Genomic DNA, 14,563 nt, shown 5'->3' with positions numbered 1-14,563 from the left:
GCTGCCTTCAGATGGCCTCCATTCCCACCTAGTGAAACCTAGCTTGATTTTGTCAGGATATAATCCTTTTCAAAATATAAAACCAATTGGCTTCAAGTACCTTCTGTCTCCAGCTCTGCTACAAACCTTACTCTCATTGATCTCTGCAGAAAATGAGAGGAGAGAAAAATATAAGAACACAATACACATGTTAATATCTCAATGACATAATTTAATATTTCCCATTTCATAGGTGGTTTTATTTTAGCTGATTTCTTCTTCATTTTTAAAAAACACATTAGGAATAATCAGGAGAGGCCTAAAGTACTTTAATTAGGACGTAAACCAGGCTATCCTATTGACTAAAAATATTGGCAATTACAATAAGTATACCCAAATTATCCAAATCTGTTGATTTAGCAAGTTTCTCATCTTAAACTACACAGGTGATGTAGTTTCATCTAGCCATCTAGATGACTAAATGGCTTCCCTTCTGAAACTGAAGGGTGGTTTAAAGAATGTATTTACCCCATCAGATTCAATGCCTAACTAACATGGTGGTTCCATAATAAATGTTATTATAATTGTCATTTGTAATTTTCATCAATATCATTAATAACAAAAATAAGTTTTCCATTCAGGAGACTATATGTGGATTTCACAATGGAAGCAGGTTGTGAAATAACCTCATGACACCAGTTAAACACTTAGAAAGTAAAGAAGGTAGCCATTAAATATAAGCCTTGTCTTGCCTAAGAAAATTTTCTGGTACAGAATAAATGTTCAAAAACGACAGTTCTCTTACCTGTTTCCCTTCCCAAAAGAAAAGGGTGATAATATATTTTTAAGATCTGTGGTTCTCAACCTGAGGTCCTCACACTCTTAAGAGTCTTTAAAGATACCATTAAGAATTGAGGAACCCTTATTTCTTTCCTCTTATTTTTTTCATAATTCATTATGAGGTAACACCTAGCTGAGCTTTTTCTAGAATCAAATGAGATTTAAAAATATATCATGAACTGTGAACTATTGTAATAATAATGGTTAACAGTTATTATATATATATATATATACACATAAAAAGACATTTCAAAATGTGAAAGTCTGTATAAGGAAGAACAGAAGTTGGAGATACTTTGGATTTTGTTAAATAATATAAAGTTAGGGGAATCATCATGCCATTTCACTGGTTCATGTGTTTGCCTGTACCTTAATTTTAGCTTCTAGGTAAAATTCACTAAAGCATATACACTTAGAGTTCTAGAACCTTGAGAGTACCAGAGCAAAGCTCATCTATAGCTACAAGACTTGATAAGATCCTTCCCCTCTTCTACCTTCATCTACCAAAGATGGTAAAATACCTGATATTATTTAATATGTGTGAGAGACTAAGTGCTCTGTATAAAAATCATTCATATAACCTCACAACAATCCTAAGAGGAAGTAATGTGATTGTCCTGGTTTTAGAAAAGGGGCACAGAGGCCAAGGACACACAACTAAAAGTAACAGATCTGGGACTTGAACCCAGTGAAGTCAGGCTTTTTACTATACTACCCTGCCTCTCTGAAAAACAGTACAGCTATTGAGAAATATGAAACGACCTTTCATCTGTGAAAATACCCTGAGCCTGTGTATCGGTGCAGGCCCTGCTGGAAGCAAGTGCCAGGATAGGATTAGACCAGATTAGAGATTTACTGGGGGAACACCTATGAAAAATAGAAGAGGACAGAGCCAGATGACATGGGAAAAGCCTTCAGACTGTGATGCACAGCTCACATCTGTGGAAAGAAGAGAGGGAAGGAAGGCAGACTAGGTAGGAAGAGTCTCAGACTGTGGGGCAATAATAAGAGTCTGTGCCAGGACAGTGAAGAGGACAAGGAAAGTTAAGGGACTCCTTCCACGAGCAGAAACTGCCTGGCTCTGGCTGACCAAATGTGCTCAGAGTATGGGAACAATCTGGAGCAAATGTGGCCTTAGCATAAATGTCAGGGGAGATCTAAAGGTTCTTTTGAGGAAATATTTGAGCTATGTGATTCCCTGGCCACCAAAGACCTGGTGACTTTTTCCTGGCAGTCATCCACATACCTTCTGGCGCCTGAGTGTTTTGTAAGAACCCTGAACCTGATCCCTCTACACTGCCTTACCAGAGGGGCTCCCACTCCCAGGCATTGTAGGCATCCTGCTTAGCACACAGCTCTCTCCAGGGTCCTGGACCCTCAATGCTTTGTGCTCTGGAGTTGGCAAGCTGGTAGCTTCTTGGACATGTGACAGGGATACAAGCCTTCTGTGTGAGCAGGGAAGTGGTGAGAGGCCTAGACAACCAGGCTCTGGATGCTGCTGACCCTCCACCATCAACACCTCCAAAACATCTTCACACCAACCCACAGCCTGACTTCCCTGACCCCTGGTACTGCAGTGCATAGGGGTGTTCATACAGGAGTGACACCTCTTTTCTCCTGAGCTGTAAGACCACAGGCCTTTAAGGCTCCCTTTACCTGGGGGCACCTGTACCTCTGGGCCTGTGCTGACGCAAACATCAGAAGCACCGCACCAGCACACACAGACCTAAAGTCACCACAGAACCACCCAAACAGGCCAGGGCACATCTGAGGCCCTTCTGGGAATCTGAGCAAGGTGAGTGGGAGAGGGATGGGTGAGGTCTTGTCTGAGTTCTAACTCCATTTCAGGGTGGGGGAGGGGGGGCTACTTCACTGGACTCTGACAGAAGGGGCAGACCCTTCTGCTTCAGCCCTAAGTTACCTGGTTAGGCCCAGGCCAGACACCTGGTTGCTCAATGAGTATCCCAACCAGTGTTTCCAGTTGGGAATCCTTGGGCTTTATCTCCTCCCCTATAGAAGGTTCCCCAAAAGAGGGAGGGAGAAGGAAGGAGAAGCAAAGTGCTCTGACCTGCAATGGGGACAATCGTTGTCTTCCAGGTATGCATGTCTAGGACAGTCTGGCCCTCAGCCTAGAAGAGTCTGGTGCCTGCTGCAGGCTGGAGCAGAGAAACCAATGTCAGACCACCCTGGAGAGGGGTGTGCCTTGGGGGAGCCGCTCCTTCCACATCCTGCCCAGGGGGCTAGATTCATCCTGTCCTATAGAACTGGTGAGTTGCTGGACTCGCATCTCACTCCAGCCAGAATCCAGCTGGACCAGCATCCATTAAGCTTAAAGAGTAGTCTGAAGATTCCCCCAAAATAACACCATAGAGGGAAAAGAAAAGGCCAAGGGTACATTCATTCTTGCTTTGTTCCATAGAAACTTGTCACTGTTTCTTTACAATTTTCAATTTTTTCTTCTAGTGCTTTACAAAGGCACTCCCCCTGGAATTTTTATGAATATTTTCTGTTTATACACTGCCTCTCCGCACACAGGAAACTATACTTCTAATCCCATAGCACCCTCAGCCCCTTGTCATTAGGTGAGGCTACGTGACTAGTTTTGGCTAATCAGCTGTGCATGGCAGTGACTTCTGTTACTTCTAGACTACAGTGACTTTAGAGAGGGAGTAGGTGAGAGATTTCTATGACACTCTCCCCTTGCCACAGGAACCAGCAACGTTCCAGGTTGTGGAGCCTCTGTCAGCTGAGGTCTAGGACAGACTATAGGAATCAGAGCCCCCTCACCCCTGACCTTCACCAAGGGATGCTGGGCATTCCTTGCATGCTGGAAACTAAACCTTTACCATGTTAAGCCACTGAAGTTTGGGGATTGTTACCCCAGCATAAGCTTAGCCTAACCTGACAAACAGATGGCTCTCAAAATTTAGGATGCAATAGAGTCACTTGTGAAATGTTAAAATACATATTGTGTAACAAAAACATATTGGGGGACAGACTTATGCATTAGTGATGTTAAAACAATTATCAGATGATTTGACAAACCCTTTTGAATTTATACTTTTTAATTTTTTTAACTTTACTTGTTACCCAAGTACATGGAAAAGCAGAAGACACGAACAAAAGAGGAAATTAAAAAAAAAAAAACTCCAGAACTATATTGCTAACCTTCTAGTGTGTCATGTCAGGAATTTTCTTGTGAAAAAAGACCATGTTTTCCTTACACTCCTTTCCAGAGCTCCAACAACTCCGGGCGACAGGGCGAGAGTGTGGGGAATGCAGTCCCTGAAAGGATTTGCTTCCATGTCTACAAGCACCCCACCGGCAGGAATCCGGTGTGCTTACCTCTCTCCATCTTTCCCTCCACCCACCCGCCCACGTCTTCCGCAATAGGAAGCTTGCACCCACGCAGGGTTACCGCCCACCTCCCCAGCATTCCCGTTGCCCACCATTTTCTGAATCAAAATGGATAAAAGATGAGGCTGTGTGGTGAAAACTGCAGTACTGGACCTGCTCCCGGGTCCCCCCTCCCCACTTTCCTTTCCAGTGGTTTGCAGGTGGCTTCCACCTGTACTTGCACTTGCAGGGAACCCAGGAATTTGCCTCCTCCTCCTCTTTTCTTGGGTCGGAGGCCAACCTGCTTTCAATGCAGTAGGGAGCTGGTACCCAAGCCTGACCGCCGCCCCATTCCCAGATCCCTCCCACAAGCCCACCATTTTTTTGCCCCAAAGTCGACAGGAGCAGGGGCAGGAAAGGAGCATAGGCAATGCAGTCGTGGACCCACACTGGTGTTCGCCCTCGCCTTTGGATAGCCTCTGCTCAAATCGCGGGCAGATGCTACGCTCTTCCTCTGGTCTAGAAGCGCACCCGCCTACGCCTACTCCAAGGTAAGAGGGAGATGGTGCCTAGGCGGGAAAGAGGACTCAGACTACACAGTGACTGAAGTTCACGTCAGTCTTTTGTCCAGTGAGGTCATGTTAACAGTGAGTTCAGGTCCTAGATTAACTCAACAGCACTGCTGGAGCTGGGTTGTCGCCCCGCCCCCCCCCCAACCCCGCACCTGAAAATCTTTTGTCAAGTGTATCATCTCCTTGGAATGTCTGTGTGGCTTTCTTAGATTATCAGAGAGAATCAGCCCCTGAGGGTTAATCCACGGAGTCTCCTTTTTTTCCCTCTGTCTGTTCCCTAGACTTTCCACCTCCCCTCCCCCAGAAGTCGACCATTTCCCTTGCAGTCCTGTCCAGGCACTTGAAATAGGGTTGAGGAAATGAGGGTACGAGTGAGAGGTTTTTACTAGTTCTTTTTAATATTTGTCAGTTCTGTTTCTTATAGTTATTATTATCATTACTGTTATTACTATCAGCCTACATCCTGTTTGCCATTAAAAAGCAGAAAAGAGCTCTCTACTGTCATTTGGGAAGCAGGAGGTAGATTCAAGCATGTGTGGGAATAAGTAAACAACCCAGCCACCTGTTTTCCCTGCTCAGTGATAATACAAATATGGATCCTTCAGACAGCCACGTTTTTTGGAAGTTTGAAATGGACAGAGCAGCTGAGGCTCCCCTTGTGAAGGGCCCCTGTGGGGGGGAGGTGTGGGGGGGCGGTCCATGAAGTCAGCCTCTGAGGTCACATGATTTCATAATACCAACTTGGAGCTTCAGATTTTAAAAGCTGGTCGGTCACAAGTTCAAGTTTTCTGGATTATGATTAACCTCCACAATTCCTCTATTTCCTAGTTCCCTACCATAGCCACATCCCTATTAACCCTTTCCAATTACAACCAAAATTTCATACTACTTCTTACCATCTCAGGGACAGATCTAAGTTGTGAGGCCTGAAACTTACAATTCAGGGGACGTACTTTACGAAAAAGGATATCAAAAATATATGAGCAATGCAGGCAATTAGGTGCCAAAGTTAATATTAATTTATAATAAATCACAAGAAATTATGAAATTTGAACAGCTGGTATATACAAAACATCTCAATTTGCATACACACAGCATTTTTATTAATTACTGCCTGGCCCCCTTCTATGATTTTTTCCCTACAGTTTTTTTTTATTACAAACTCTTTTAATCCTCTCTTCCTATGTCTGTGTAATATAATTTTTCTTAGAAAAAAATGTAAATATAATTCTGTCTTTCCTTTGCATGGTTAATACATTTGTTACTATTATTATTGATAAAAGTTTTAGTTTTAAAACTTATTATTGGTGACAGGTGAAATTTTAGAGGTAGAACTGCTGTCTCTCTCTGTCAAATTTCTTTCTTATGTGAGCTTAACATTTAAGTTTCTTGTGAATATTTTTATCCTAAATACTCTTATCTAAATAATGATGCTTACAACCAGTTTGATGTCAGTGTCCTGAAGAGGAGCAGAATTTGCCACTCCAAAATATGCCTTTTGGGCACAAGATTATTTTAGGCTGATGATTTTTTAAGAAATCCAGACCTAGCAGAAGCTCAGAAAACCGGTAAGTTACCCTTTCCTAAGAGATATTTACATTTATAAGGGAAATTTCCACTTGTTAAGGTGTCTCCCTCTCAGTACCTGGAAGAGAAGGATGACTATATCTCTAGAAACTTTTATCAATGGAGAAGGCTGCAAGTTAAATTTACATAACAACCTTATTCTTATTTACCTCGCTTTTCCTGGTTGCCTCTCTTGACTGGTCTCCCCCATTCCCACCCCCACCAGCAACATCCTTTGTCTTTAGCTGCAGATGGTTTTTAAGGCGGTGTCGGGCTATTTCGGGGAGTTACTCAGTTTTGCTGGGTCTCCTCTTTATACACAGGACCTATGCCTGCATGTGTGCTCACTCAGTCGTGACCAACTCTTTGCAACTGTTTCCAACTACATGGACTGTTGCCTGCCAGGCTCTTCTGTCCATGGAATTTTCCAGGTAAGAACACTGGAGTGGATTGCCCTTTCTTCCTCCAGGGTATCTTCCCGACCCAGGGATCAAACCCACCTCTCTTGTGTCTTCTGCATTGGCAGGCGGACTCTACCACTAGCGCCACCTGGGATGTATACATATTATTAAATGTGTTTGTTTTTCTCTTACTAATCTGTTCTTTATTACAGGAGGGTCTCAGTAAAGAACCTAGAAGGGTAGAGGGAAAATTATTAGTCCTCTCCCACAGTCCTCACAGTAGTAGAAATTTTGAATTTTAAGGTATCTTCTTAGTCAATGCCAATATTTCATACCATATCACCAAGAAATTAATATGAACCTGTGTGGATGTGATTGGGCAAAACCATACATGTAGTTGGTGTAGCAAAAGATCAGAAGTTCATCTTTGATAAATCATATTTTACATACTTATAGGGAAGCATTGGGAGCCAAGACTGAAAAAGTATCTTGGAATCAGGTAATGAAGTGGGAAATAGCATCAAATGCTAGCAAGTGGCTGGTGTTAAACCACCATCGTATTAATTTGAGCTGTAAAATTTTTTCAAGATTCACTAAATGTATGAACAGCAATAGAGTATAGCATTAGTTAATTAGCATTAGAGTCAGATGACTCTAGTTTGAATCTTAGAGCTTCTACTTAGTACACTGTGAAATCTTACTGGTAATTAATTATACATGGAAGTGACTGAGAAAAGCGTGAATAAATTATACAAGTAAACCCAAACTAAATGTAATTCCAAATCAACTTCCCCTTAATTTGATCCTAAACATGCCCACCTCCATCTCACCACTACCAACATGAGGGGAGTCAGAGTAGAAAAAGACAGTATTTTTTAATTGTCAGTATTTTTGCTTTGGTAACTTTACAAAAATATCTGAGACACTGTATGACCCCTGTATTAGTTTTCTGTTGTCATGTAACAAAATACCAAATTTAGCTGCTTGAAATAACACCCATTTCTTTGGCTACCAGTTCAGTAAGTCAGAAGTCAGGTGTGTACTGAGTTCTCTGTTCAGGATCTCATAAGGCTGAAATCAAGGTGTCAGCCAGGTTACACTCATCTGGAACTTAAAGTCCTTTTCCAGGCTTACATGGCTGTGGCAGAATTAAGTTCCTTGTGGTTGTAGGATTGAGATCCTGCTTTCCTCCTGACCATCAGCTGGGGGCCACACTTGGCTCAGACGTCACCCACATTCCTTCCCACATGGCCCCTCTATCTTGAAAGCCAAAAGTGGAAAATCTCCCTCACATCGAATCCTTTTCACACTTCAAATCTTTCTGACTTAAGGAACAGCCATCTCTTTAAGGACTTGTTCAATTAGGTCAGACCCACTAAGTGATTGCCCTTTTGATTAGCACAATGATTTGGGACCTGGATTCTATCTGCAAAATCCATTTTGCCATATAATGTGACATAATCATAGGAGTGGTAGCTCTTCATATTCGTAGGTCCCATCTACAATAAATAGGAGGGAATAAGCTTGAAGGTCACTGGGGACCATCTTAGAATTTTGCCTGCCATAACCCTTCTTAGATAGTGCCCATACAAATCAAGGGGCCCTCTTCAGGGTGAATTAACCTCTGCATTACATCTATGCATTCAGTTTTCCATTTCATCTATGCAACTGTATTTGGCTAATGAGCCCCCCAAACCTCACATATACATAATCATGGATTAGTTATTGCTTACTGCTTACAGTTTTAACAGAATTTCTAAGCTATATTAACCAACACTGTTTTGGCTGCTAAGAATTTTACCATTTACCTAAATTGGGGGTGCTGAAGCCTTCCATCTTGGACATGCAATAAAAGGCAGTTATGATTGTTTTGTATAACCACCAGGGTATATATTAGGTTGTGGGTGAATAAATTGGGGGTGAAAAAGGCCAAATCACAAGGAAATGATTATCCTTTAGAGGTCTCTGGGAACTTCATCACTACTGTACCTGCTATGTGTCCTGTATGGGGACAGTTGCTTTATATAGGCCAGTGCACAATTCCTCGTGCCCTTTCACCAGTATGTGAGGTGGGGATTATTAGCAGGTCAGTAGAAGTTTGGAGAAGATAATGTCCAGTGCAAACTGGAATTAATCTACCTTATTTCCTGATTTTATCTTGCCATTCTCCTGCTCAAATGTTCTGGCCCACAGTCCGTTGAACAATCTTAGATTCCCTATCCTGACCTTCATCGCTCTTCAGGATCTAGTCTGAGTCATGTAGTCTAAGCTTTATTAACTGTTTTTCCTCTGTACCAGCCAAAAGAGACCCCCCCCAATCAGTGTGACCCCAACATGCCTTACCCACTATGCTCCTGCTGTGCTATTCTTCTAGAATGAATAATTCCCCAGACCTGGTACTATAAAGGAGTAGGAACAGGTAATATAAAGGAAGGCACATCTCATAAAGGAGATGCTCCTTGGGATGTTTCAGGAGCATAAAAATAGATCACAGGTACAGAGAGCCATATGAGCCATATGAACATATGACCTCAAAGGCCTCACACCACCATTGCTTTTGGAGAGAACCAGGTACTTTAGCTCAGGCTAGCAGAAAAGGGATTTTTTCCAGAGCACTATGGACCCATGGCTTGGATGGTAGTCAACATCTGATTTCATCACTTATCATAGCAGATAGTGAAGATCTCCTTTACTTCAAACACCCTTGATCTCTTCTTTTATCCTTTCTCATGCCTCCCTTTATGCTGTTAATATATGTTCCTTACTTTTTTTCCACACAATCTTTGGATAAATATTCTAGGACTTTTCTTCTGCCAAATTGAGCAGAGGTGGACATATTCTCCTCCCAATGAAGTAGATCATGTCTAGCCTTGTCCACAAAAAAGCACCTAAGTTGACATGCACTGAAAACTCCTTACCTGAAGAACAAATACAGAAGAGAGGCATTTCTCAGTGCTGTCACAGAATGTCAAGGCCCAGAACCTGGCATTAGGTCTTGGTGAAGTGCCTCACACAGACCAGATGTAGCACCTTGTTAAAGTAAAAGTGAAAGTCGCTCAGTCGCGTTCAACTCTTTGCAACCCCGTGGACTATACAGTCCATGGAATTCTCCAGGCCAGAATACTGGAGTGGGTATCCTTTCCCTTCTCCAGGGGATCTTCCCAACCCAAGGATCAAACCCAGGTCTCCCACATTGCAGGTGGATTCTTTACCAGGTGAGCCACAAGTGAAGCGCCTTGTAGGTTAGTCTATAATTCTTTCTGCAAGCTGACAGCACTGGGAGCTTAACACATTATTGACCAGAGATTTATTAATACCACAGTTGTGAATTTCTACAAAAATCCCTGGTCAATAACATGTTAAACAGTGGTGAACCCACAGTTCTGTGCTCCTCTGACTTGATGAGCATCTCATGTCATGTGGGCTGCCAAGACCACTGGGCTTTGGCCACACTACAGTGAGCTACAAGACAGAGAAGGGATTGCTTCTTTCAGTCACCTGCACTGTCATCTCTTTTGTGTCCTTTGCTTTGCATATTTGCTACTTTAGTTGTGACCAAACTAACACCACTTTGCTGGAACCTAGTCCAAAATGTCATTATTGTGAATCTCTGAATTGAGACCAGATTGAAAATTTATTTATACATGCTATACAGACACAATTTTATAAATCTGCTTTTGATCTTATTTACAGATGAGAAAATAGACCTGGAAAAAGATTAAATATATTGCTAAGTTCATCTAGCAAGCCAGGAAAGAGACTGGCCCTGGGACACACATCTGTGGACTTCCGGTTATCCTCACTAGGTTCCTTGATGGCTTGTGTGATTCAGGAGGGACTTGCTCCCAACATCTCACCTTCTAGAGATGTTCAGAATATGCTACAGGGATATTTCCTTGGTGAAAGCTGCTCGCAGAGACATGGGCTCCAGCCATGTTTACACGCAGTCAGAGTGGACAGCAGAGGCCTTTTCAGGGAGCAGGAGCTGAAGGTCCCAGAAGGCAGGCATGGCAGTCATGCAGGCCAAGGGGGAAGACTGTCAGCCCTTGCCAGCTGCTGCCATGACAACAGTCTCCAGGGGCGTGGCCTTTCTCTGGGAGCTCTGAGGAAGCCCAGGGTAGGTCTCTGGTTCAGGGATCCCTGCTCCCTGGTGAGATTGCACTTGTGTGGCAGATACAGAGACCCCCCCACCCTTGCCTATGGAGCCCCTCTCCAGCACAGACTCCATGGAGGTCTGGTTTGCCTTTGCAGGGCCCATCTGTCTGGAGATGGACTTGAAGAATTCTGCTCTCTCCAGCCCAGAGGTTCCCCCTGCTGCTACTGCCTCTTCATTCTTTCCTAATGACACCCATGTCAGTACTTGGATCTCAAGACTTTCTGCCTGAAACTGTAGCAGGCCCATCCAGCCTGGGGCTCCCAGGCCTGCCTCCCCCACCCCTGCCCCAGGGGGAATGGCCAGGTGGGAAATGCAGTGACAGGAGCCCCTTTCTTCTGCTTCTGGCTTCATCCTAACTGAACCAGGACACACATACACACGCACGCACACACACACACTGCAGATGTCCAGAGAAATGAGGAAGGGACACACATACACACATGCACACACCCCTACAGATGCCCAGAGGAAGAAGGAAGGGGCTCTGAGGACAAAGGTGGGGGGATACCTCAGGTTTTTGGGAGACACTCAAGGGGAGGGAATGCAGGTGCAGACCTGGACTGAAGGATGCAGTAGCGGGCTCTTGGCTGGGCAGGGCTTGGGCTGACACTGGCTGGAGGGTTGTGGAGGCTGGGTGCCTTCTACCCTTCTCCATGCCTTTGTGTCCTCCTCCTTCTCCCTGAGGTGGGCTCAGGGGCTGTGGTAGAACAATGAACAAGGTCCCTTCCAGATCCAGGATGCTCTGAGTCCACACTGTCCACCAGAGTGGAGTGAGAGATCCCTTGATCTTTCTTAGGAACACCATTTGGCCTGACTGGAGGCCTTTCCAGACTGGTGGCTGCTGACTTTCCCAGAATCCAGATGAACTCAGAGCACAGAACTCTTCCCTCCTGAGCCCCTGCATTCTCACAGCCTTACTCACTCTTGGCCTCTTGGACTCTCGAAAGGGTCCAAATCAACCCTAGTTTTTTGAGGTCTGGGTGACAGAGCTTGAAACAGAGGAGACAGTTACAATCTTGAATATTTGGTTCACCAAACTTACATTTAATAAATGTTCTATCCTCTGTCCTATATAGGCTGTCAAATAAGAAACAAATGTCCCCGGGGAGATCACTGATTTATATGGGAGCATGTGTGTGTGCTAGGTTACTTCATTTGTGTCCGACTCTGCAGCTCCATGGACTGTAGCCCACCAGGCTCCTCTGTCCATGGGATTCTCCAGGCAAGAATATCGGAGTGGGTTGCCATGCCCTCTTCCAGGGGATCTTCCCAAGCCAGGGATTGAACCTGCGTCTCTTATGTCTCCTGCATTGACAGGTGGGTTCTTTACCACTGAACCAGCTGGGAAGCCTTTATATGGGAGAGAGACGTCTAAACATAGTTTTAACTTGATAATAAAGTCTAGTCAACTGGTAATTTAGGAACACCTTGAAAAGACACGTAACTCTGCTTGGTCTGATTACTGAAGAAGATACTTTAGTTGAGTTTTAGTGATTAAATAGGATTTTGCTTAACAGAGAAGCAGAGGGCAGTCTAGACAGAAGGGGGGCAGCAGGAGAAAGCTTGAGGCAAAGCCATGGAGGTTTGGCCTCAGAGATCTGACTGAACCAGACCAGTCAAAGCTCAGCAGGAATTGAGATGACAGATGTCCATTACAAAGGCCAGTATGATCCCACAATTCCACTTCTAGTTACCAATCCTAAAGAAATTCTTGCATGCATGAAAAAGGTCATCGTGCATGTTTGTAACAGCAAAGAGTTGGAAACCATCTAACTCTTTATCATTAAGGAATAAACTGTAGTATATTCACACAGCAATATATGCAGAAGCAACATATGAACTAGATATAGATTCAATGTGTGCTTTTTTTCAACCCACCAAGCAATTAACAACTCTGACACTGAGGGAGTGTCGGATCCCACATGTTAAGGGCTTATTCCCACAAGACTGTGCCCTCTCACACTCCAGATGTCAACCTGTGCTTCTGACAGACCAGTTATAGACCAGAGGTTCCCATGAACCTCTGCGTCAGTTTGATACACTTGCTAGATTGGCTTACAGAACTCAGGGAGAGGTTTACTTATGTTTTCCAGTTTATTTTAAAGAAATTAGATGAACAGTCAGATGAGGAGGTAGGGGCAAGATCCTGAAGGGACCTGAATGCATGGACTTCTGTTCCCAAGGAAGTGGGGTGTCCCACCCTCTTAGCATGTGGATGCATTCACCAGCCTGTGCTTGCATGCTTAGCTGTGTCCAACTCTTTGTGCCAGGCTCCTCTTTCCATGGGATTTTTCAGGCAAAAATACTAGCCTCCAGGGGATGTTCCTGACCAAGGAATAAAAACAAACATCCCCTGTGTCTCCTGCAATGCAAGAGACCTGGGTTTGATTCCTGGGTTGGGAAGATCGCCTGCAGAAGGGAAAGGCTACCCACTCTAGTATTCTGGCCTGAAGAATTCCATGGACTGCGTAGTCCATGGGATCTCAAAAAGTCAGACACGACTGAATGACTTTCACTTCACTCTTTACCCACTGAGCCACTGGGGAAGCCAACTGGAAGCTCATCCAATCTTGTTCCCTTTCCCAGTTGTCCTTGGGGCTGAAAGTTCCAGTTTCTGGTGACCAGCCCCATCTTGAAGCTATCTAGTGGCCCCACCCTCTTAAGCATAAGCTCAAAAGGGTCTCCCTATGAATAACAAAAGACTCCTGTCACTCAGGCAGTTCCAAAGCTTTGAAGAGCAATGTGCATGGAACTGGGGACAAAAATCAAATATATTTCTTATTATACCACAGTAGTTAAGAAACTGGATAGATTTCTAAGACATGCTGGAATGGAAATAAAGAACATTTTGTTGAATGAAAAGTAGGGTATAACGTCATTTATATAATGTCATTCAAATTCTATGAATATGTGTGTTTCCATGTTTATGAATTGTTTATCATGTGAACTTCTCCATATACTTTGCTTATTTTCTATTGGTGAGTGGAGATTTATATTTTTTTTTAATAGTTTTCAAAGACATCTCAAAATCTGTAATATATGTTTATCTCAAAATCTGTAATATATGTTTTAAATATTCATCTGTTTCTCATGTGCCAGTTGATATTCTTTGAGATTTTTTTAACTTCAAAGATTTTGAAAGAGATCATTCTATTAAATTTTCTGATTGCAAAAGTATTCTTGTGGTGAAAAAAAAATTCAAACTTAATAAGAGTGGGGCATGAGAGTTGGGTAGTGTTCACAACTTTTCTGAGTTTCAAAAAGTGAGTGCCACTAGACTCAGTGTGAAATTTTAGGAGCAAGCAAGACATAATGGTTAAGAGTCAGACAAATGTAAGTTCAAATCCATTTATAATAAGGATGAATGTCTTCCTCAAAGCGTTGTAAGGATTAAAAAAGATCTCAGAGATTAAATATTTGGCCTAAAGTAGGTTCTAGCTCATTTTGAATTTCTTTGCTCAGTTCCAAACAAAGCTAGTGATCTTTGCTCTAGCTTATGCTTTTTTTGGGGACCTGTCCATTCATGTGGCCTTCAGACAGAGGCCTCTGAAATCAATGAGAACAATTTTATCTTCACTATAGACACTACGGTCAAGGACTGTGGTTGATGGAATGTCCATGTGGATGAATGCCATGGCACATGTGCAAAAAAAAAAAAGGAATAAATAAAATATATGCTATATAAGATATGACAATAAATATGTAAATGAATA

This window comes from Dama dama, chromosome X (genome assembly GCF_033118175.1).
Source record: "Dama dama isolate Ldn47 chromosome X, ASM3311817v1, whole genome shotgun sequence".
Classification (NCBI taxonomy): domain Eukaryota; kingdom Metazoa; phylum Chordata; class Mammalia; order Artiodactyla; family Cervidae; genus Dama; species Dama dama.
The sequence above is the reverse complement of the archived record's forward strand: the minus strand, read 5'-3'. Positions refer to the sequence as shown.